Genomic DNA, 23,031 nt, shown 5'->3' with positions numbered 1-23,031 from the left:
TCCTGATCTGTAAATGTTGGCTAGAAAAATGTAGTGATGATTCTAACAGTATCTTCATGTTGAACTTTTTTCTCTCCAAACAGTAACGGTTTTCTTCAAGTTAGGCGCAGATGTGGGCTGATGATGTTACAGATTGAATTCATAAATGCAGCCATGGCATCTTTTGGTGGCATTTTTGCACCAGATTTAGGATTATATAGGAGCACGCTGAGCACTTTTTTGTTGTGGCGACAGTCTACGTAGGTCTCTTACTGTACCGAGGTGAGATGCACTGATTTGGTGTGTGGGAAAGGCAGTTTCTGTGTTATTTGTATCGTGTTGATTTTGTAACATTTGAAGCCAAATAAAAAATGTTGCTTATAGGTGGCCCAACACCCTTATTGTATTAAATGGGCACTGTTGGCTAGTGATGGGCTATATGTTCAACTCGAAGATCAGCCATTTGTGTGTTTGGTTAACACACGAATGGTAAGGGTGTTAGGCGGGCTGTCACCTGGTCAGGTGCATCTCTTTGGCCTATCACAGCACATGATGGCGTCACAACATCGTCACAACATCACAACATGATGTCATCACAGTATTTAAGAACTGTCATCCCAGTGCAGTTGTCAGATGGTAGGAGCCAGGATCGAGAGTGGAGCGTTTAATTTTTAATTGTTTTCAGGTAGGCGGTGGTGGAAGGCATCATGATTGGTGTTGGAACTACTTCAGGGGACTTTTTTTTGCTTGTTTTTAATAAAGGACTTGGTAATAGACTGTCTACTGACATTTTTTACACTACACTTTTTTTTGTGAATGAATAGTGGTACCATGTACCCCATATTCATTCACATAAGGGAGGCCAGGATCTGAGAGCCCCCTTGTTAAAGGGTGCTTTCAGATTCCGATAAGCCCCCCAGCCCGCAAATCCCCACAACCACCAGCCATGAAGAAGCCCTTGTCCCTATCAACATGGCCCCCTGCCCCAAAGCACCATCCCTTGTTGAGGGCATGTGGCCTGGTATGGTTCAGGAGGGGGGCACAGACTCATCCCCCCCTTTTCCTGACCTGTCAGGCTGCATGCTTGGATGAGGACCTCCACACCATTTTTTTTTACATTTTGGCGTGAACCAAAAAACCATACCAGACCTGAAGGGCTTGGTATTTATGGAGGGGGAACCCGCACATTTTTTTATTGTTTATTTTTTTAATTGTCGGGCAATGCCAGCAATTCTTTTTACATTCAGCAGTCAGCTGGCAGCCCTGCTGACGGCTGATACATTAAAGAATGCTTTTAATAGCTGTGTAATATCTTACCACATACTCAGATGATGTAAGATACTGATTAGTGAATTGTCCCCTCTGTTCGAAGTTCGCATTCAAACTTTCGATATGTTCAAATGTTTGACCGCGAACCAAACAGGGGGTGTTCGGCCCATCACTACTGTTGACATCAACTGGATATATATCTACCTGTCAGCATATTGCAGGTAACAGTATGATTAAGCCACATCGATTTGATCTATATGGTTTACAGGCTGTAATCTATGGTTACTTTGCATGAAATCCCCTTTCTTTTATATTATAGCTAATTCGAGGTAACAGTAATATGTACACCTGCTGAACAATGAACACTCCATGTGATGAGATGCTTGGAACACTAATTTAAGGTACATTACTATTCATGAATGGTTGGTAGGGTTCATATGAGACCTTGTATGGGGGATTGCTGTTAATATCATCTATACTGTTTTTCTCTTGGTAAGAGCGGTAGAATGCTGCTTTTTTAGTGTGGGCTCTTCTCTCTCCCCTATAGGATTATATAAAGGATGATTTAGGAATCAACTGCCTGTGCTCTTCTCAATTTAACCATAGTACTGTCTATCCCTTCTTGATAAAAGTGTCCTTTGGATATCACTTATATGGATACTAATAAGTAATTGGCTTGTTACAGATTACCGCTATCATCTAACCCTTATTGCCTTTTATTAGTTGTATATTCATTTATATTCTCTATCTTAATTTTAGCTACATTGCGGCCTATTCATATATGATGAACAAAAGCAAACAAGGGCGCACTCTCATCGTGCATTACTGTGGTACACCACATATTTATTGTGCAGCTCTGAAGAAGGGGATACGTCTCCTGAAATGTGTCAGCTTATCCCTAATTGGGGCACAGCATTGTATTGACTGCCATTGTGGACTACATATTCTGCTTTTAATTTTTTTTGGTTTGTGAATATACATCTGTGACGGACGCGAGGTCACTGCCACCAATATGCGATGATCCCACGATTGCTGTCACCAATATGTAACAAACGCAGCGTCAGACCCCAGCCCTTCTCACCAAACTCATGACCGAAGGACTAGCCAATATAAAACCGCGATGTCACGTGCGTAAGAATGCCACACTCAGCTGCACCCTGCACAACGATTATCTAGCTAATTGGACCCCAATTGATGTACCAGCAGCCTGAATGCGATTGTTACTGGGTCAGGTTAATTACGCAATTAACCCTTCACACTGCCACCACCTCCTTTTTGTACAGAGAAAGAGAAAACTCGCCGATATCAGCTATAACACTATAATGGTTGAGATAATCATCTGTATAAAACGGTCACCGCAGGTCGGTTATACAGAGGGTTAAACAAACTCATTAGCGTCTCTTTTAGAGGCAGGAATTCGTAAATTGCAATTAAGAGCTATAGAAACAGTTCAACACTTTCAGAAGGAAAGATTTATTACTGAAAAGTCAGAAAGGGGTGCAATAAAAATATTTACAGAAAAAGATGTAACTAATATATATATAAATATACAGAGACCAACAGTACAGCAAAGAGGTACATGCCAAAGTCCTGGGTTAGCAGATCCAAGTTTCAGAGCAAAAGGGCACGGGTCTCCCCAAGTGGTACTGATGTTAAAATGGGAGACGTCTTCAACTTCCTCTGTTAGGCCTGACTGCCCAATTTGTAGTTCCCCATTAGGGGGTGTCTCTGAAGTCAAGGACCAATACCCATAAATTCAAGGACCAAGGCCCATAAATTTCCATCTGCACAAGTGACATTCCACGGGTAGATTATTATGCAAACACGTCTGAGGATTGATTAGATATGAATTATGAAATTATACACTGAACGGTTCACGAGATCTACTTTTCGGCTTTCCTATGTATTCGAGACAAGGAGAGAGACCTAACAAAATGTTTGTCTCCTCTTAGCCAGTCTGACGATATGTCCGGTTTTTATGTAAGTCTCTCATATTCCAAGATATGAGACATAGGGGAAAAACGGATTTTAACAAAGGTTATCTAGTCGTGTTTCCTGGGAATGTTCTTTGAACTTCTGGGAAAGCTTGCCTTATCTTATGCGAGGTGTTACATTGCACAGGTTCTTTGGACAGCTAGGCCCCAGCTCCCTTGGGGACTTTATAGCTCCTAGCCCCCTGCTGGGCCCTGGCCTCCTGTGACACTCCTAACACACATACACACTGGCCAAATGTAGCTGTGACTCTCAGAGAGGGAGGGGGAGAATGAGGGGGAAAAATTTTTGTCAGAATGGTTAACCCTTTTGCCAAGATGGTGGTTGAAGCCAAAATGGTTGAACTGCGTCCATCTCTGTGTGTACTCTTGTTACAACATCTATTTGTTTACACAATAAATACGTGGTGTACCACGTTAATGCATGAAGAGAGTGCACCCTTGTTTGCTTTTGTTCATCAGTATCCAGATTTCCCGATCTTTGAAGGGCTGCACCTCCTCGGTTGGCATTCTGAAATCCTATTAGTCTGCATGAAGATTTGAGCACTGGTTTCGTTTGTTTGGCTATTCATATATGACCTTATAGCGATATACTGACCTGGATGTGACTTGTAGACCGCCGCCTGCTGTACCCTGCTTTGTTCCTAAGGGGCATGTGAGTGCATATACGTCTATTATCAAACAATTATGTAACTAAATTGTTATGATGTTTTGAATATATGTTTTTTCAGTTAGGTCGCTCCTTAAAACATATGAATGGTTCTGAAGAAGCAATCTTGCAAGACACATTGACTCATCTCTATTCCTAATTTTAAGATGTGCATGTGTACTGTGTACATGATCTATGTGTCTCAGTTTGGAGGATGCACGTGTATTTGTGTAATGGGGTAACATGCTATCCCCCAATTTTAATAACTTTTTAATGTTTGAAATAAAAGTGATATGTCATTTTAACTTATAATGTCTTCCTCTGGTATCTGTAAAGTCATTTCTCCCTGTATGAAAATTTTTCTATGCTGTACTTTTTCTTTTTTCATGTATAAAAGTGGGCAAGGACATATTTTCTAGGTCCAGACTTATGGGAATCATCCTTATTAAGAGGTGGTGATTCTAAGAGGTGGTTTTGTGCTTGTGTTACTTATAAGAACACTTTGTGTATTGTGTATTGCATATTCACATAGACTGCATCAATTTGCATTGCACAACCCTTTCAGGATGAATGCAACCAAATATGTGGCTGTAGAAAAAGTCAATTCTAAAGCCAATTACCGTAATAAGCTGTGATGTGTAAATTGGTATTTAATATTAAAGAAACTCTTATGTAAAGCTGTTGGGCATTCAAACAATGTACATCTAATTGCATCTTAAACAAAGATAAAAAAAAATAGTCACTCAGCAAGATTATTAAGGTTAATTTGAATTACGCCAATGTGAATTAACTTCACTTCAGCAGAATGAACAACACCTTTTTGCTAACATGATCAATTATTTGTTCTAACATAACATGCCAATCTGGAAAGGTTTGATTTATTAGTTTCCAGGATTTTTGTTTAATTAGTTTTTCTAAGCAATAGTCATTTTTAATTTCTTTTAAATGTAAATTATTAAAGAAAAACAAGGTATTGATTTAGCAAACATCAACATATATATGTATATACAGATACATTGTGCTTTAACAATTGTAAGTACATGTTAAAATACAAGATTTCAAAAAATGTTTAAAAGTTCTAAAATGCTGTACATGTTTAAAGAATAAGAGGGGAAAATTGTTCACTTTTTTGGTACCAAAGAACATGGAAGCCTCTTCAAATTATCAGTCTATAATGATTTGAAAACTTTTTAGTTAATGTATTCATTAGTCTGTCCATTATTTTAACAACCACAGCCTGCCTTTTTCTGCATTAGACACAATACCAGCTCAGAAAGTTTATTTTGTAAACAAACTCATGTGATATATATAACTGGCTGTCATAGGGATCACATGTTTTTTTGTCACCCACTTTCCTGGAAGATACCATTCCAACCAATGTTGAAGACATGCCTGAATAAGGTTTTTTTTTATAAATTCTCAGTGGAACCCCAAACAATTTGTTTTTGAAGGACCAGTACACAATAAAAAAAAAACTAAAAAATGTGTGTCACAAGAGATCCTTATCCAGGCATGAAGCCTGGGGGGCCAAGAAAGTGGAGGCAACAAGTGTGTGCCTCACTTCCTGAACATAATATCCACAGGCCTTCATAATTAGCATGTTATCTTGCAAGATGAGTAACAAAGCCTCCCCCTTGCCATTCACCTAAAATGGAATCTGGTATCAATGTTTAGAATAAAGGGCCATGCTAGGTGAATGAGTACAGGGTATAAAAATGTAATATGCACATTAAAACATCCACACTATGAAAAGCCATTTATTAAAAATAAAACAAAAATAACAATGACACTATCTCTTAACGTAGATTCAATGCCAATAACATCTTCCTACAATTGAAGGAAAAAGTTTCAGCTCTCTTTTCTCACATAAAGGTGGATAGAGTGTACCCAGTGGCATGAAAAGCCAGATACCTGGATGCATTGTAAGAGAGGTTGAGGTTGTCTGTGCATGAAGAGGATCTGATTGGAGAGGTCTGGCAAGAAGGTACTAACAGCCCTGTCAAAGTGTATGGATTTCTTCACCTATGCCTTCCTTAAGATCTCTTCGATAAGGCAGAAAAAATTAATATGGCACAGGACATTGGGGAGGGTTGTCAATTAACTATTCCTTGTGCTCACTACTCTGTGGACTCTCTTGATCTCTATGTTGGAAGTGGGTTCATGATCTAAGAGCCTATTGGGCAAAGCCATAATGGTAGATATAAAATCTGGGCCCGTAGTGGCTTTGGGTAGTCCCCTGATCCTGATATTTTTCCATTGGGTATGGTTTTTGCCATCATTTACTTGCAGCTGCTTTTTAGGAAGGGCTTGTTGATGAAGCATATGGGATTCCTCTAGTGTTGTCAATTGGCTTTTTAATTCCCTACCTGAGGACTCCAACTCTGATGCCCTCATGTCCAGGTAAACAGTGAGCTTGTTTCATTTCCCCCAGCTACCTTTTCAGACCAGATTCTATACAGAGTGTCAGAGTTTTCATTCTGAATATAGAACTCATGTTGCTCAACTCACTGTGGAAGATTGTTAGGGTATCTGCTGACTGTCGACCTGCAGAGGAGCTGGATCAAGCAGATGCTGAGCCAGAATGACCTGTGGTGTGAGAGTAGAGCACTGTGAAGTTGCAGACAGTGCATCCCATCTGTTGCTTGTAGAAGAGTTCCCCTGCTGTCAGAGGCTGTGACTTGCCTTGAGGCTCCCACGTCAGTGCATTGTTGGTCTTGGCTGCCGGCACCAAAAGTGGAGGTAGGACTGGGGAATAGGAGTGCAAGTCCACACCAATTGTGTCCTGATTGGTCTAAAAGTGTTTTTTGCCTTACATCATCAATGTTGAACTGGTGAGAGTCACCCAGATACCATGGTTATGGGGCCAGGATTCAGAGCCCATTAGCTGAACATCTTCATAACTCAATCGCTAATCCACACACTCTCTAGGGTTTAGTGCTTATGTAAATGAGTACTGGCCACACATCTCCTAACTAGTGTTCTAACATTTTGCAGTGCAAGAAGGGGAGGAAGGGGGGTCTGATCAGATCTGCTACATTGCTAAATGCACTTGGTCAAGCTCTGTGTCTATTGGACTACACACACACGCACACACATATATATATATATATATATATATATATATATATACACACTAGACACATAAAAAAGAAGCTGTTGGTACAATGTCAATCTAACAGTTATTGACTTGTTAAGTGGTATCTCAAAGGATACTGACATGAAGGGATGGGAAGTTCCTGGATGAAGGATGGGTGTTCACTTAATTATCCATACACATAACACACAGCTGGGACAAGGAGATTATCCTGGTATTGACCCTCCTGCCTTTTTTTCCTGTCTTTTTTTCTCATAAACTCTTATAAAATTATTTATTGTTTACATAAGTACAAAGAAAAAATAAGCATTAAATGAACCATATTAAGATGTATTTAAAAAGGAAAATATGAAAGTGTTTCTATTAAGAGAACTCAAGTGATTATGCATAATATACATATCAAAACATGTATGATTGTTATGCATTTACCTATTCTTTGGACACTGTTAATATTTTATAGATATCATGGATTTATATATGAATGTCTAGCTCTGCCACTGGTCTGTGTTGATAACGTCTTAATGTAAAGCAGAATTAATTAAGCTTCATGTATTACTGCTATTTAACAGAAGACATTCAGTGAATCACCTGGGATTACCAAAGACAACTATCTGTTAGTTCTTCACACCTAAAGAAGGAAATGTGGGTCCTTTGCATCTTCTACTTTTGTGTGGTGAGGTTTGTATTATCTGCCATAACCATGGTCAGCAATTAAACTACCAAAGCATAGCTATCAATTTATCAATGTGCATTTAAAAACATTGAATTTAATTAAATTTAATTTGGTAAAACTCTCACACGTCTAGTCACACACTGAATGTATCAGTTATACACAAATAGGAAAGGACCTCCAAAAAAATACAGTTACAAGAGCCTAAAGAACTTCTGTTCCATCCAAATATTCATCACTCGTCTAGTAATAGCAATTTTGCTAATACAACAACATATAAATAAGTTGTGCATTTGACACAAATTGTGCAACTGTGCATTTGAGGCAAATAGTTGAGTTACTTTACATATTTTAGCAATTAATTTATAACACAAATCAGTTTCTGGTTGATTGTAGTGTTTTCACTTAACTATGCTTGACTTTTAAATTCATAAGTACATTTAGGCAAAATAATGCTTTCCCATTACTTAGCACAATAAAAAGCTATTATTGGCATCTGCTTTCTGTCATTTTTTCTTGACTTTATATTTATAATTTCCTTTTTTTTCTCTTTTGTAAAACAACTATATTTTACACATAGTACTCTTGCATCAAGAAAAATTCACGTATCCTTTGAGGATTTCTTTTTGAGTTTTTTCTACTTGTCTTTGAATCATTTATGCATGAATAAGAAAGTAGTACTTTAGCCTTCCTTATCCTGTCAACACTAGCCCATGGTATGGACAGTATTACTCATGGTACTTTGAAGTGGAGTTAGTGTCTTTAGATTGAACTCACTGTGACCCACATATATCTGTTTCCTCTTCACTGGCTGAACTAACAATTATACTATTTTGATGAAGGACTGGAAAGAGGAAGCACATCTTTGTACTTGCTGTCAAGATCCCGTGTCATATTAATTCAGAAGCCTAAAGCAAAATATGCCACATTTAAATATTGCTCCGTACAGTGAATTGCTGATTAGCCATTCACCGGTTTTGTAATGTGTATTTTGCAATTAAAATAGAACTATTTTAGTTTGCTTATTTCTTTCTAGTTCTTAATCATCTTGGGATAATTGTTATCACTTTGGCAGCATGTACTTTATAACTAGTATCCAGATTTCAACATCCTGCACCTTTATGCATTGATGTATCTGGATGGCTCAGGTAACTCATACGCTAACCAGGGGCGGACTGACAACTCATGGAGCCCCCGGGTAATAGGGGATCATGGGGCCCCTGTGCCCTTGCCTAAATTCAAAAAAAGCCTATGAAAAACATACCAGGGGCATCTCATAGGGCCCCCTACTGACCCCGGGCCCTCGGGCAGTGCCCGAGTTTCCAAATGGTCAGTCCGCCCCTGACGCTAACTAGAAAAATAGTATTTGCTCAGAGGAAGATTCAGCTGATTTCAAAGTGACATTACAGCTGCAGCTGTGTTTTTGCACTTTAGTAAAATAACCCTAGTGGTTTTATTGTTCTTATTTTTAAGTGGGATCAAGCAAATATACTGCAAACAATAACACAATCAGAAAACTGCACACTAAAATTTTGTCTTTAACCACTTCAATACCGGGCACTTTTACACCCTTGCTGCCCAGGCTAATTTTCAGGTTTCAGCGTTCTAACACTTTGAATGACAATTGCATGGTCATGCAACACTGTACCCAAACTAAATTTTATCATTTTGTTCACACAACTAGAGCTTTCTTTTGGTGGTATTTAATCACCACTGGGATTTTTATTTTTTGCTAAATTAACAAAAAAAGACCGAAAATTAAAAAAAAAAAATAAGTTTCTTTGTTTCTGTTATAAAAGTTTGCAAATAAATAATTGTTCTTCAAAAATTTAGGCCAAGATGTATTCTGCTACATTTTTTGGTGAAAATAACCCAAATCAGTTTTTATTATTTAGTCTGTAGGAAAGTTATAGCGTTCACAAAATATGAAGTACTGACAGCCAAAAGTGTCAGAACAGTACAGATATTCCCCAAATTACCTCTTTTTGCAAAGTAGACAGTCCGAAGTATTTCATAAGAGGCATGGCAAATTTTTGAAGTTGTAATTTTTTTGTCATAATTTTTCGGAAAATGAAGAAATGAAAAAAATTATTTTCACTTTTTTTTTTTACATACTGTCAACAGTGCAGTACAGTGTAATCATATAACTGGTGTGGTGGTGATCAGGGACACTGACTGGTGACAGTACGAAAAAAAAATGATAATTTTTTTTCAATATTTTTAAAATATTTTTTTTTATTATATTTTTTTTCTTTAAGATTTTTTTCATATTACACTATGACCAAAGTAGTATAATGTTAGCATAGTAGCACTGTACTACTTTGGGGAAGTGATCAATATTTTTTTTTTCTACACAATTTGATTGCTTATAGAAAAGAATTTATTTGCTTTAAGCAAGCATTTAACTGAATGAAATCGATGCATTCAAGTTTTTTTGTTGTGATTAGCTGTAATTGGCCACGGCTAATCACATGACACAGATGGGCTGTGATTGGCCCAGCCTGTGCATGTGATCACTGTGACCATTCACTGCTAGACACACTTGTATACAATGGACGGCATGAAAGGAAGCTATCCATTGTATACAACTGTCATGTGACCTGTTGTGATTGGTCACAACAGGTCACATGGTACTGGAAACAGGGCCAGTACACAGATCTGTCATCGGCCGTGTCTGAGGTACACAGCCAGTGACAGATCTCGCCACAGAACGGCCCTGCAGACACAGCAAGGCGCAATCCAGGAAGGACATTATAGGATGCCCAATCGGAGGGACGAGTGGTTCACCCGGCCATCATTTTACTATAAGCCGGGCAGGAAGTAGTTAAAGCATATCCTGTCACTAAAATATCATACAATCTTTAACAACTTCATGTAATTCTCAAAGTCATTTTACATTTTTCATGGTATAATACCTGACAATCCTGCCATGAATGCCTTTGTTCAGGCACTTCCTGTTTTGGAGTAACAATATTCTGTCTTCCTACTGCTGTCCTGCATTAATATAACTGCCTATTGCATAGCCATGTGCCTTTATTGTTACCATCAGGAAGCCTGTTCTGAGCAATGCTATACAACTGCTTCAGGAGAGCATGAAGGTAGACAGCAAAAAAGAAGGAGGTACCCAGCTTCAGTGAGATGCCCAAAAAACTGTAGAAACAGAGCTTTCTAAAAATGACAGATGTATATGACATCAAGGGATAGATTTACTAGAACTGGTGCACTCAGAATCTGGTGCAGCTGTGCCTGGTAGCCAATCAGCTTCTAACTTCAGCTTGTTTAATTAAGCTTAGTCAAAAAAACCTGGACGTTGATTGGTTTCTATGCAGAGCTGCACCAGATTTTGCCCACCCCAGTTTTAGTAAATAACCCCCAAGTGATTTAGCAAACTGTCATCCAGGTAAGATTTAGATGTAATTTTAGATTTAATTTCTTACTAACACAGGTATGATTCTGGAGGTGAACACAGTCCTCATGTAGTTGCCCATTGAGTTAAAAAATATTATTTGTCCTGTGCCACTTTACCTAGAAAAACACTGAGGGAGGGGAAACAGAGACTGCTGTTATTTGCTAGTGTAGTGCAAGTGTTCTTGAGTTTGATTAATGGGCCTTTCCTCGAACCCATTTTAAATACTAGAAACTGTGAACTTTCATCTGAACACCACTGAAGTCAAAAGGAGGATTTTGAAAATGAACTCTGTCCATTTTCAAACCTAATATGCAAGGGATCGTTAAACAGAGGGCATGCGGAACATGGGATTTTCTCATGTTGGTGTTATTGTACAGTATGATTGGACAGTGTCAGTGACACCTCATGCTTTTATCATATAATTTGCATATGCAATACTTTTTTCACTTTTATAATTTTTTTAGATTTTAATTAGGCATGAATTAGCCATTGGGAATATCATCATGCCACAACAGATCTAAAAGCTATAGAAAATTATACTTATAATGCATAAATTTTCTACAAACTGACTAGTGTCACAAAAATTTTATAGTATACAATCAACTGTACTAGCAACAGGAATGACACAGACCAAGGTGCAAAATAATGATATTCCCTTATTAAAATAGCCAGAAGGCACAATTTCTATTCCGACATGTTTCATACTGGGCAGAGCACTTTGTCAAAGAATGGTCATTCTATGAGAAAGCACTGCCTTTAGATTTATTTATCCTATTGGCTTTAATCCAGAACACTGAAGGCATAGTTGCAGTAAGAAAGCTTGTGGGCATAGCTTGATCACCCTCACACAAGTTGGCTTTGGTTGTATCACTTGTTCCTTATACAAGCAAAGCTGCCCTTTTCCATGCTGCCCTTTTTTAATGTTTATATGTTTACAATTTTCTTATTCAAAGAGTAAGAGAATCATGGTCTCTGAAACAAAAATAGAAAGGGCAGAAACATGACCTTTAATAGTGCTGACAGCCAAACACTGGCCAAGACCCAGCCATTGTGCATGCTGCCAACCAAATTTTTTTTATATCATGTTATTTATTTGTAGAAATATCTTAAGTTTATCAATTGCTTATTAAGTGTTCTTGCATGGCAAGACCACTTACTGTTATCTCACATATATATTCTTATTATTATAGCCAAATTTACCACCCTAACTCCTCCCACAGTTTTTACACTACATAGACAGTAATATACCGAAACGTGTGGATTGTTCCCAATTGGTGTGCTATTACTTTGTAGAACGTTTTGCTAAATGGTTCACAAAATATCTGCGTTTTTGTGGTGAAATTGGTCCCATAGGAATGAATGGAGGAATGTTCAAAACTAGAGAGGGAGCTGACAAAAGCTAGAGTGTGAGCTGAAAAATCAGGATATGATTTCTAAACTGCCATCACTCCCTCATTTTCAAGCCCACCTACACAAATCTTACATCAAAACATTCAGCTATCCCTGCTGCCACTAAATATGTCCACGGTTAAGCCATAGTCCTGATAGTTTTCACAATATGACCATTTGTTTGCAACTCACGCCGCCCATTGACATTCATTGAAACTCCACTCTAGCCACCTAAAATTTGAGGAGCAATTCTAAACTGTGACTGTGCCTTCATTTTTAAAATTTCAGAGACATACTATGCATCAAAATGTAGGTCTGGGTCTTGTGATTCTCACAATATAAAGCTCTTCATTGTAGGATTTATAATTTATAAACTACAACCATTTGAAGATGGCAACCACCAGTGAAGTGAGCAAGTTAGAGCAGTTTGTTTTTAACCACTCTTCTCTGCCCTTGCTGTAGAGTGAGTTGCCATAGGAACCCAGGTGTGTGAGCAGACAGCAGAGTGGAGGCAAGAACACTTCACACAATTTCCCCAGAAATTGTAGCTTTTCTAGTTTTTTCAATTGTTATCATGAAAAATGTTTTCAATTTTGTGAGTGCACGTTTTACCAATCACTTTAATTAACTATTGAATATTCATGCCACTTGCACGCTAGATATTAGCTTGCCCTTCTGCATGTGTCATGTGTGAGAAAGCCTTTACCAAAATGGAGGGAATTTGTGCCTGAAAAGTTGCCTTTTAACTACCTGAAGTAAAAGTTTGTCAGATTGTCAGCAACAACTGCTGATGGAGTCAAAATTATAGAGATTAAATAAAATAAATGACAATGTGCAAATATAAAATATTTTCAGAAAACAGACAGAAATATTGTAAGGGCTTGCACCACAGTATGAAAGCACATTTACTAAGCTGCAATGCACAAACCAGGCAGGTTTCTGCACTCAAAGTGTGTGCTGTCAGTAAAAAATCCTGACATAATGCAAAAATGGGATGCATGCTTTGTAAGCAGCTTTGAAACACCACAGTTTAAGAGAAGGACATCAGGCAAGTCTTAATGGAGAAGTCAAAATGAGTGGGTATTATTTCATCAAGAAAAGACAGAAAATTGTTTGGTACATGCCCATTATGTGAATTGCATTAGTAGGCTGCAGTTTAACAAGAAGACAACTAGAAAATTATAATAAGGGAACTCGTAGTTTTATTTCACAGGAAAAAAATGTACTGCATAGCTGATAGTAATCAGGTTTAATAGCTTCATTTCAGAGAGAAAGATCAGGCAGGTTTTAGGAAAGACTTAAAAATAAACTATATTATTTTTAAGAAAAAAAAACAAATATAGCAGAGACTCAAAGCGCAGTATGTAAGCAGTTTAAGTAGGCTGCAGTTTAAGATGAAAAACCCAGGCAGGGGCTCATTAACAAGATAAAGTTAACCATATTATTTCACAGATCAGAAACACAGAAATTTTGGACATTCTCAGTTAGAGACAGCTTTATTAGACAACTGTTTGAGAGAGAGGTAACAGGAAGGTTTTAAGCATTTAATCAAAATTATAGTGCATGATTTAAGAGAAAAAGCCTTTAATACTGTAGTGACCCCTCACACACATTGTTAAAGTACTTTTCTGGGTGCATTTTTGAACAGGTGAGCCACCATCCAGATTTTAACTCCTTCCCCAAAAGAATGTACTCGTACATACTCTGGTTGAAGGGATTATACCAGGATGATGCCTGCAGCTACAGGCATCATCCCTGTATTTTTCTTTTCAGCTGGTGATTCCCTAAAATGTAAAAGCCATCCTAGTGGCTAATTAGCCGCTGGATTGCTTTTATAGGTGGGGAGGTGTTGTTCCCCCCTCCTTCTGTGACTCTCTTGGGCTCTCCTGTCCCACCGGGAGTCCCGAGTCCCAGAGGTTGTGTCAGCTTACTATAGAGGTTTTCATAGACCTGATCATCTCCAATCACCTCTATAGTATTAGAAACTGGAAGCAACCTATATATGACACTTCCAGTTTCAGTGTTTAGTTTACAAGCTAGTGCTTGTACAAGCATCAGATCAGACTGATCTTGGTATGATCTGATACCGTAAGGTCAGAGGAGTCTAATAGACCCTTGATGTCTCATTAAAACGAACCTATCACTGCTGATTGTTGTCACAAGGGATGTTTACATTCCTTGTGACAGCAATAAAAGTGATTAAAAAAAATAAAGAGACAGTGTAAAAATAAGAAAACAAATACAATTAATAATAATAATAAAAAGCAAAGTGCCCCATTCCCCATGCTTGCAGACAAAGGCAAATACATGCGTCTGTTCTGCGCACATACGTAAACAGTGATCGCACCACACATGTGAGATAACATGTCAGAGTGAGAGCAATAATTCTAGTACCAGACCTCCTGTGTAACTTAAAACTGTTAACCTGTAAAGGCATTTAAAGATTCAAAGTGTTGTCAATAAAGATTTTTAGGTACCATAGTTTGGCGCCGTTCCATAGGTGTATGCAATTTTAAAGTGTGACATGTAAGGTATCCCTTTACTCGGTCCAACTTCATCTTTTATATTTTAGTAAAAAATGGGTATTATATTGTGTTTGTGCACACAAAAATTCATTAAAGTGTATTTTTTACAAAAAACTAGCGTTGAAAAAACCTCTGTGCAAATACATTGTAATATTACAAAACTCAATGTTGTATTTTCTAGGGCCTTTGCTTAAAAACACATATATAAGGTTTTGGGAGGGAAGTTTCAGAATAGGCTTGGGGAGCAAGTGGTTAATCTAGAAATCAAAAAAATTTAATTTATATTTAATTAGTGCACAGTATGTAAGCAGCATATATAGGCTGCAGCTTAAGATGAACAGACCAGGCAGGGGCTTAGTAAAAAGATAAATTTGAGGATATTATTTCACAGGTAAAAAGTCAGAAATATTGTACAGACTCTGTTATAAACAGCTTTAATAGTCCACAGTTTGAGACAAAGGGAACAGGAAGGCTTTAAGCAATAAATCAAAATTATGGTGCATTATTTAACAGAAAAAAGCCTTACATACTGTTGTGACTCCACAAATACACATTTTGCTAGGCGCATTTTTACCAGGTGAGACATCCAGATTTTAATCCAGAAACCATTACTATTATATAATAGTATATAATAATATACAACCTATATTTAGATTCTTCAGTCGGCTGTCGGGTAGTTTCGGGTACTGACACCGCTATCTTGACTAAGGGAAACCAGCAGTGAAGCCTTGCAGCTTCACAGATAGCTTCCTACTGTGCATGTGCATAGCGTGCTATGCTTTGGGAATGGGACTCAGTGAAATGTGAAGTTTCCCAGAGCGCTGTGGGGGGTTGATTTCAAAACCAGGTACCTGCTTCCCCCCAAAAGGTGCTGAGGGGAGGAGGCAGATAAGCGGAGTGGAACTTTAAGCACTTTACACAGGACATATACCAACCAGCTTTTAAACAAATTATCAACATTAGAGTGTATTCATTTCACAAAGTCATAAAACAATTGAAGTGTCTACATGCACAGTATTGAATTGCTTGTACTAAGTCATATTTTGAACTGGAATGCCACCAGCCATTTTTTTCATGAAGAAGTCAACATTACAGTATAATATGTTCACAGAAAATAAATCCTATTTTGAGAAGGACTTCTCCATTTATTATAAAATATAGAAATCAATATTAAAGTGCAATATATTTGCAGTAAAAATACCCTAAATCAAGAAATAAATGGTACAGTGTAATTTATTCAAATAAAAGGCTTTAAAACATTATACTTCCTATGTGCACAGTGTTAAATTACCTGCACTAGTTCCAAGTTTGAACAAGATCCCCAACAACCATTTTAGTTCTAGAAATAAAAATTACAGGGTAATCTATTTACACAAAAAAAGCCCCCAAAGTATTGTAGTACCAGTGTGCAAAGGCTTAAATCACTTGTACTTGAATAAGATCCCCAACATCTATTTGTAGATTTAGAAATAAGCATTAACATGACATTCACTAAGTCACCCTATACTGTATTACATGAGCACAGGTTTAAATAATGTGTATAATACCCCTATTTGAACAAAACCCTGAATTCCATTTTTAACAGTACAACATAAAAAAGCCCTAAAATATTGTAGTGCCTATGTACACAGTCTTAAATCACAAGTACTAGGCCACAGTTTGAACAAACTTCCAATATCCAATTTTGGATCTAAAAATTAACATTACAGTGTAATGTATTCACATAAAAAGCCCCCAAAATATTATAATTCCTATGTGTGTTGGCAATAACCTTTTTAAAATCTTAAAAAAACATTAAAGTGCCATTTTTGCACATGAAAAGCCACCAAAATATTGTAGTACAGGAACACAATATCCATTGTTTAAATCTAGAAATAAACATTACAGTGTAACCTATTAACATAAAAATACCAAAAATACTTTGATTCCTATGTGGGCAAGATTAAATCACTTGTAATAGGAGCCAACTCAAAAAAGCCCCCCAGCTTCCATTTTTAAATCTATTAATAAACATTGCCGTACCAATGCACTTGCCTAAATCATGTGATCTAGTTCTTAGTTCCAACATGTCCACAAATATATATCTTACAATTTAGAAATAAACATTACAGTGTCATTCACATAAAAATCCATTTTAAAAAATTAAAAAAGATTACACTGTCATTTATTCACATAAAGAAATCCAACCAACAATATTATAATATCTTTATGTGCAGTCCTAAATCACTTATAATAGGCCCCAATTGGAACAAAATATCAACATTTTTGGATATACAATGTAGAGCATAAACATTTAAGTGTTGTTTATTCACAAAAAACTAAACACAGTAGTTCCTCTGTAGGCTTGAATTACTAGTCATTGTCTCTAATCTGAACACCACCTTTGATTTTTGACATCGCAATTGAGACAATAGAGAATATCCTGATATTAGAGGTGTGCCCTTGTACTCATAAATGTGTCCTGTTCATGGATGATCTTCATTTATTTCTCACCTCCCCACTCAGCTCCACTCCTAAAGTAATGCATCTTTTTGAAGGAATGTGGGGATGTGTTTGGTCTCATGATCAGATTTACAGCACTGGTCAGTCTATGATGTATACTGGTTTTGTATATTATGGCTCAACTGGAAAAATTCTCTGTAGTATACTCCCAAAATGGAAACCCCAATTGGATGACAATGGAACAGACAGTTCACCATTATTTGGCATGGCAAGTGCCAAGGCAGTGGACACCTGTCCTTGCCCAGACTCTATCTCATTCCTAGTTTGTGACATAACCAGAATCTTACATCATCATTTTGTCCATTGGCTCATATTTTTAACCACTTCCTGTCTGACCAATGTAAATAAATACATTGGACAGATGTGCATGTACTTGGGCATAGGCACACTCACTTACTCGCGTGCATGAGCACTGTGCATTCAGGCGCACACCTGTAACTAATGCTGGTGCCAAAAGGGCTATTTAAACTGGCTGCAGTAATATCTCTTTGCCGTTTGGTCTTTAGTTCCTGAGTGGGAATCCTGATCCTTGTACCTGACTCTTGATACTGAACCAGCTTGTTCCTGACCTCCACTTGTGTGCAACCTGCCCTGACCCCCAGCTTGTCTTGGATTACTCTTCTGCCTCCTGCTCTTGTCTGATTGAACTTCTGCTGCTGACCTGGCCTGTGACTCGACTATGCTATCTCCTGCCATCTATGCCTGATCTGCCCAACTGCTACTGACCGACTCATCTGACTTTGCATCCTCATCTTGCTCCCCAGCGATCCATCCAGCATGGCCTTATCCGGATCCTGCTCCTCGCTACTAAACTTCAGCCTACTGACAACCAAGGTCTGTGCAAGTATATCTGCCATCGGTCTGTTATGCTGCTTCACCTGGCTGCTGGCTACTGCTGAAAAACTGACCACTGATCACAGGAACTCATAGCTTTCCATGCTCCTGTGGCCGGTGTCCCACTATCAGTAGCCCTCGAGCCGGAGCTGTATGGGAGGCCTGCCTCTTCATGTCAAGCTTACTATCCAGGCACATGACAGATTAGGTCACATGGTGGTACAGCAGCCAATTTTTTACCCTCCCTAGCGGTATTCCTGAGTGTAGCTCGGGGTAAAGTTTCAGTACCAAAAGCGGTAAACCCGAGCTACACTTGGGCTTACCATGCGGTGCTGCTCAGGGATTCCTTGCAGAGCTTACCTTGTCCTTCGCTCCCGTGATGTGTCCCCTGCAGCGTCCCCGGCCATCTCCTCCGGCCGATGCCGGCATCCGGCTTCTGTGTTCCGGTCCCTGTGACGTTGGGACGTGTGGGCGCCGGAACCGGAGGGAAATTTGAAAATTTTAAAAAATGTCATTTTTTTCTAAACGAATTTTACATAGTAAAACATTGCTGTTTCAAACCATTTCACATACATTTTGTCCCTACTGCTTTGTCCTGTCCCCTGCCTACATTTTGTCTGTTCTTTCTGCCTGGAAACATAGAAACGTCCATAGTGTCCAAAATGCGTCCCTTTACGTCAAAAGCGGTTTTAGACCAGCTAGAGAACAGCGATAGTAATTCAGAACCACTTGCAGAATTGAGTGATAATGATTCGTGGGGAAATTCGTCATCAGACACTGAAAACGATTTTGCGACTTTGCTCAGTGATGTGAGAACTTGGCGCTCTATTTCAAATTTCAGTGTTTTTGGTTTGATTATATTATTGAATTAAATGTATTATTATTATATTATTATTTTTTATGAATATTTATTAAATTATAATTTATGATTTCGTGTTTCAAATTTTATCATGTTTAATAGACTCTTGTTCGGACAGATTTTTAGGAGTTATTCCTAAAAATTACAGCCTACAATAAAAAAACTACATATTTCCATGCAAAATAATGGTAGCGCTTTCAGCACCAAAAATCTGAAACAATCATACAGCCAGGGAGGTTAAGGAACACAATTCTAAAAAGTGGCATGCTTTCATAGAAGTTGTCCACATACAAATGGGAAAGCTGAGCCAGTGCTCTCACCACCGCTGGACACTCGATTACTGACGCTCCAACGTCACTTTCGGTTCCAGTCAGCATCACTTCTGGTCACCACACAACCACGCCCTGACATGTATCGTCATATCCGTCTTAGTCATAGGGATGGCTGTGTGGTGCGATGCACCATCTTTATACTCTCCTCAATCATAGCAACGGAATCGATGATAGGTCAGCGCTGGTGATCTCTCCTAACTAGAAGTTCCACCCAAAACCTGGTGGAAAGCTTGCGCCATACAAATGGGGCAGAAGGGCAAACTAAATGGTAGTGCTTTCAAACTACCTGTTGGGGATTACCTTAAGCAATCATACATTAGCTACACCGTTGGGCAAAATTGCAGAAATTAAATGACAATATATTACTAAAAACACAATAAGAACATGAATAGATCAAATATTTAAAACATAGCTACATCAAATTATTCACATTTCATGTAATCAAAAATATATGTCAATAACATGACAAATTAGAGTGGGTAATAAATGAATAAATAAATAATATATAAACAAAAATATCACTAAAATAAATAAAATTAAAATTGAAGGGTAAATAATCATAACCCACAATGAATGGATATGAACAGCTCCACATCTCCAGCAACTCAAACATTGCTTATGAAGCAGTTATTATCCAATTCCACATTAAGACCCACAGGTGTTAAAGATTTAAGCAAAAAAATAAATTCTATTGGCTCCCCTCCATTTTGGAGAAACCCAATCAACTCCCCAAAATTTCATCATGGAGGGATCCTTCTGATGATAAGCAAAGTGTTCAGACACACTATTATGACTATATCCTTTCCTAATATTTTCAATGTGTTCTGCAATTCTTACTTTCAAAGGCCGTTTAGTTTGACCAATGTAAATTAATCCACATGGACATTGTATGGCATAAACCACATCAGTAGTGTCACATGTAATGAACTCAGGAATAATAAATTTCCACCCCACTGTATCTGACACAAAAGAGTACAGTTTAGTTGAATTGTCAGTGGCAGTATGGCAAGCTCTTTATTTCTTGCAAGCCATAAAGACTTTTCTGTGGGGGACATAGAACATGGAAATTTTCCCTGGTGTATCCAAAATCTTTTTGACAACCCTTTCTCCAAAATTACGTGCCCTTCTATAAATATATTTGGGTGACTTAGGTATAATGGGTCCCAAAGTTTTGTCCATCAATAGGACGTGCCAATGTCGCTGTATGATGGATTTAACCTCCTTATACTGGCAGTGATAATCGGGAAAAAAATTCCATTGATGTTTATCATCACTCACTATATCTTTATTCAATAAACAAGTTTCTCTGGGTATCATCAGAACTTCTTCCATGGTTTGATCAAGAAAGTCCCGAGAATAACCCTTTTGTAGAAATCTTGTCTTGATAACATTAGATTAGGAGATGTAGTCATTTTCATGAGAACAGTTTCTCCTAACACAGATGAACTGTCCACGAGGAATGTGCCTCAACAATAATGGATGATGTCCGCTCCTAATGCACAGATAGCTATTTCTGTCTGTTGGACTAAAAAAACACTTTGGTGGTAAGTAGATTATCCAGCCTTTCTAAAGTGATATCCATAAAGTTAATGGAACACTTGCTCCAGTGATAGTCTAATTTAATGTGGTTGTGATTATCATTCAATGTGGCCATATATTGATGTGGATCGAACTCAGAACCCTACCAAATAAGTAATAAATCATCAATGAATCTTCTATAGAATATTACTTCTGGCTTATGATGTTGGAAAATATATCTATCCTTCCACTCGGCTATATAAATGTTGGCAAGGGTGGGAGCAAACGTTGCTCCCATTGCAACGCCACTTAATTGATTAAAAAAAGTGCTGTTATACCAAAAATAATTGTGCCTAATACAAAAATCCAAAGCTTTCCCCAAAAAAACTTTCTGGGCATGTGGAAGATCGTCTCTTTTGCTTAAGGCCCAATTCAGAGGCAACAAAGCATCATCATGTTAAAAAATATTGTGTACAGCTATAGCACGGACGCAATAACCCCTTATCTGCAACAGCTCATGAAACACCTACTCCCATCAATCACAGATGTGGAACTCACCATAGACAGCGCTCATAGAATACCTAAACCATCATTCTTACCAGCCTCTGCACCCAGAGATGTACTGGCACATATAAATTTTAACCATGTAAAAAACTCATGACTGCTAGCAGAAGCTCTACCGAATTACCAGCGCCATTCGCAAATATCAAATTATTCGACGATCTCTCCAAGACAATGCTACTTAACAGCAAAAAACGAATGTCAATCACGAAAGCCCTGAGAAATAAAGGAATTGGTTACCAATGGGGTTTCCCCACAAAAATCAATATTAAATACCAAGGAAGAATACATACAATCAGATCTCTTGAAGCAGGCCTTGAACTCTTGAAGGAATGGAACATTCTTCCTGCGGATACTCATCAACCTAACCCTAACCGTCCTCAACAAATGGAAGCTGAGTGGACCTGAAAGGGTCCCACCTACCCCGACAACAATTCCCCCAAACATCTTGAAAATGCAAGAAGTTTATTGGCATAACGCCATCCTTGCATCATGCTCACCCGAACACCCCCATTGTACAGTAGCTTTGAAAGCTACCCATGTTACTTGTGATTCTTACAAGTCCTTTTTATCCTCCATCCCCCAAGTTTTACCAGACATTACCATCTAATATCTATCCCTCAAAGACCCTTGCTACCCCATGGAAAACTTACCGTGCTCCAGAGATTGAATCGTAACTATACCACACTATCGAAGACTCCTCTATCCTCACATATAGAGATGAGCGAAGAAATGAAAAATTCGATTCGGCTGATTCGGCGAATTCCAGTGTGAAATTCGATTCGATGCGAATTTCTCCGCTACGAAGATGACTTATTTAAAGGGTTTCTAGGCTTCAGAGAGCCTTTAAATTAGTGCAGAACACTGTACCTTTAATTTAAATGCCCTTGGAGATGAGGAAGGAGAAGGAGAAGGAGAAGGATGAGAAGAAGGAGAAGGAGAAGGATGAGAAGAAGGAGAAGGAGAAGGGTGAGAAGAAGGAGAAGGATGAGAAGAAGGAGAAGGATGAGAAGAAGGAGAAGGAGAAGGATGAGAAGAAGGAGAAGGAGAAGGATGAGAAGAAGGAGAAGGAGAAGGATGAGAAGAAGGAGAAGGAGAAGGATGAGAAGAAGGAGAAGGATGAGAAGAAGGAGAATGATGAGAAGAAGGAGAAGGATGATAAGAAGAAGGCTGAGAATAAGGAGAAGGATGAGAAGAAGGAGAAGGAGAAGGATGAGAAGAAGGAGAAGGATGAGAAGAAGGAGAAGGAGAAGGATGAGAAGAAAGAGAAGGATGAGAAGGAGAAGGATGAGAAGAAGAAGGATGAGAAGAAGAAGGATGAGAAGAAGGAAAAGGATGAGAAGAAGAAGGATGAGAAGAAGGAGAAGGATGAGAAGAAGGAGAATGATGAGAAGAAGGAGAAGGATGATAAGAAGGACAAGGAAGAGAAGAAGGAGAAGGAGAAGGATGA

Source organism: Staurois parvus, unplaced genomic scaffold (assembly GCF_062004578.1).
Source record: "Staurois parvus isolate SC_StPar_1 unplaced genomic scaffold, SC_StPar_1.0 ptg000122l, whole genome shotgun sequence".
Lineage (NCBI taxonomy): Eukaryota > Metazoa > Chordata > Amphibia > Anura > Ranidae > Staurois > Staurois parvus.
The sequence above is the reverse complement of the archived record's forward strand: the minus strand, read 5'-3'. Positions refer to the sequence as shown.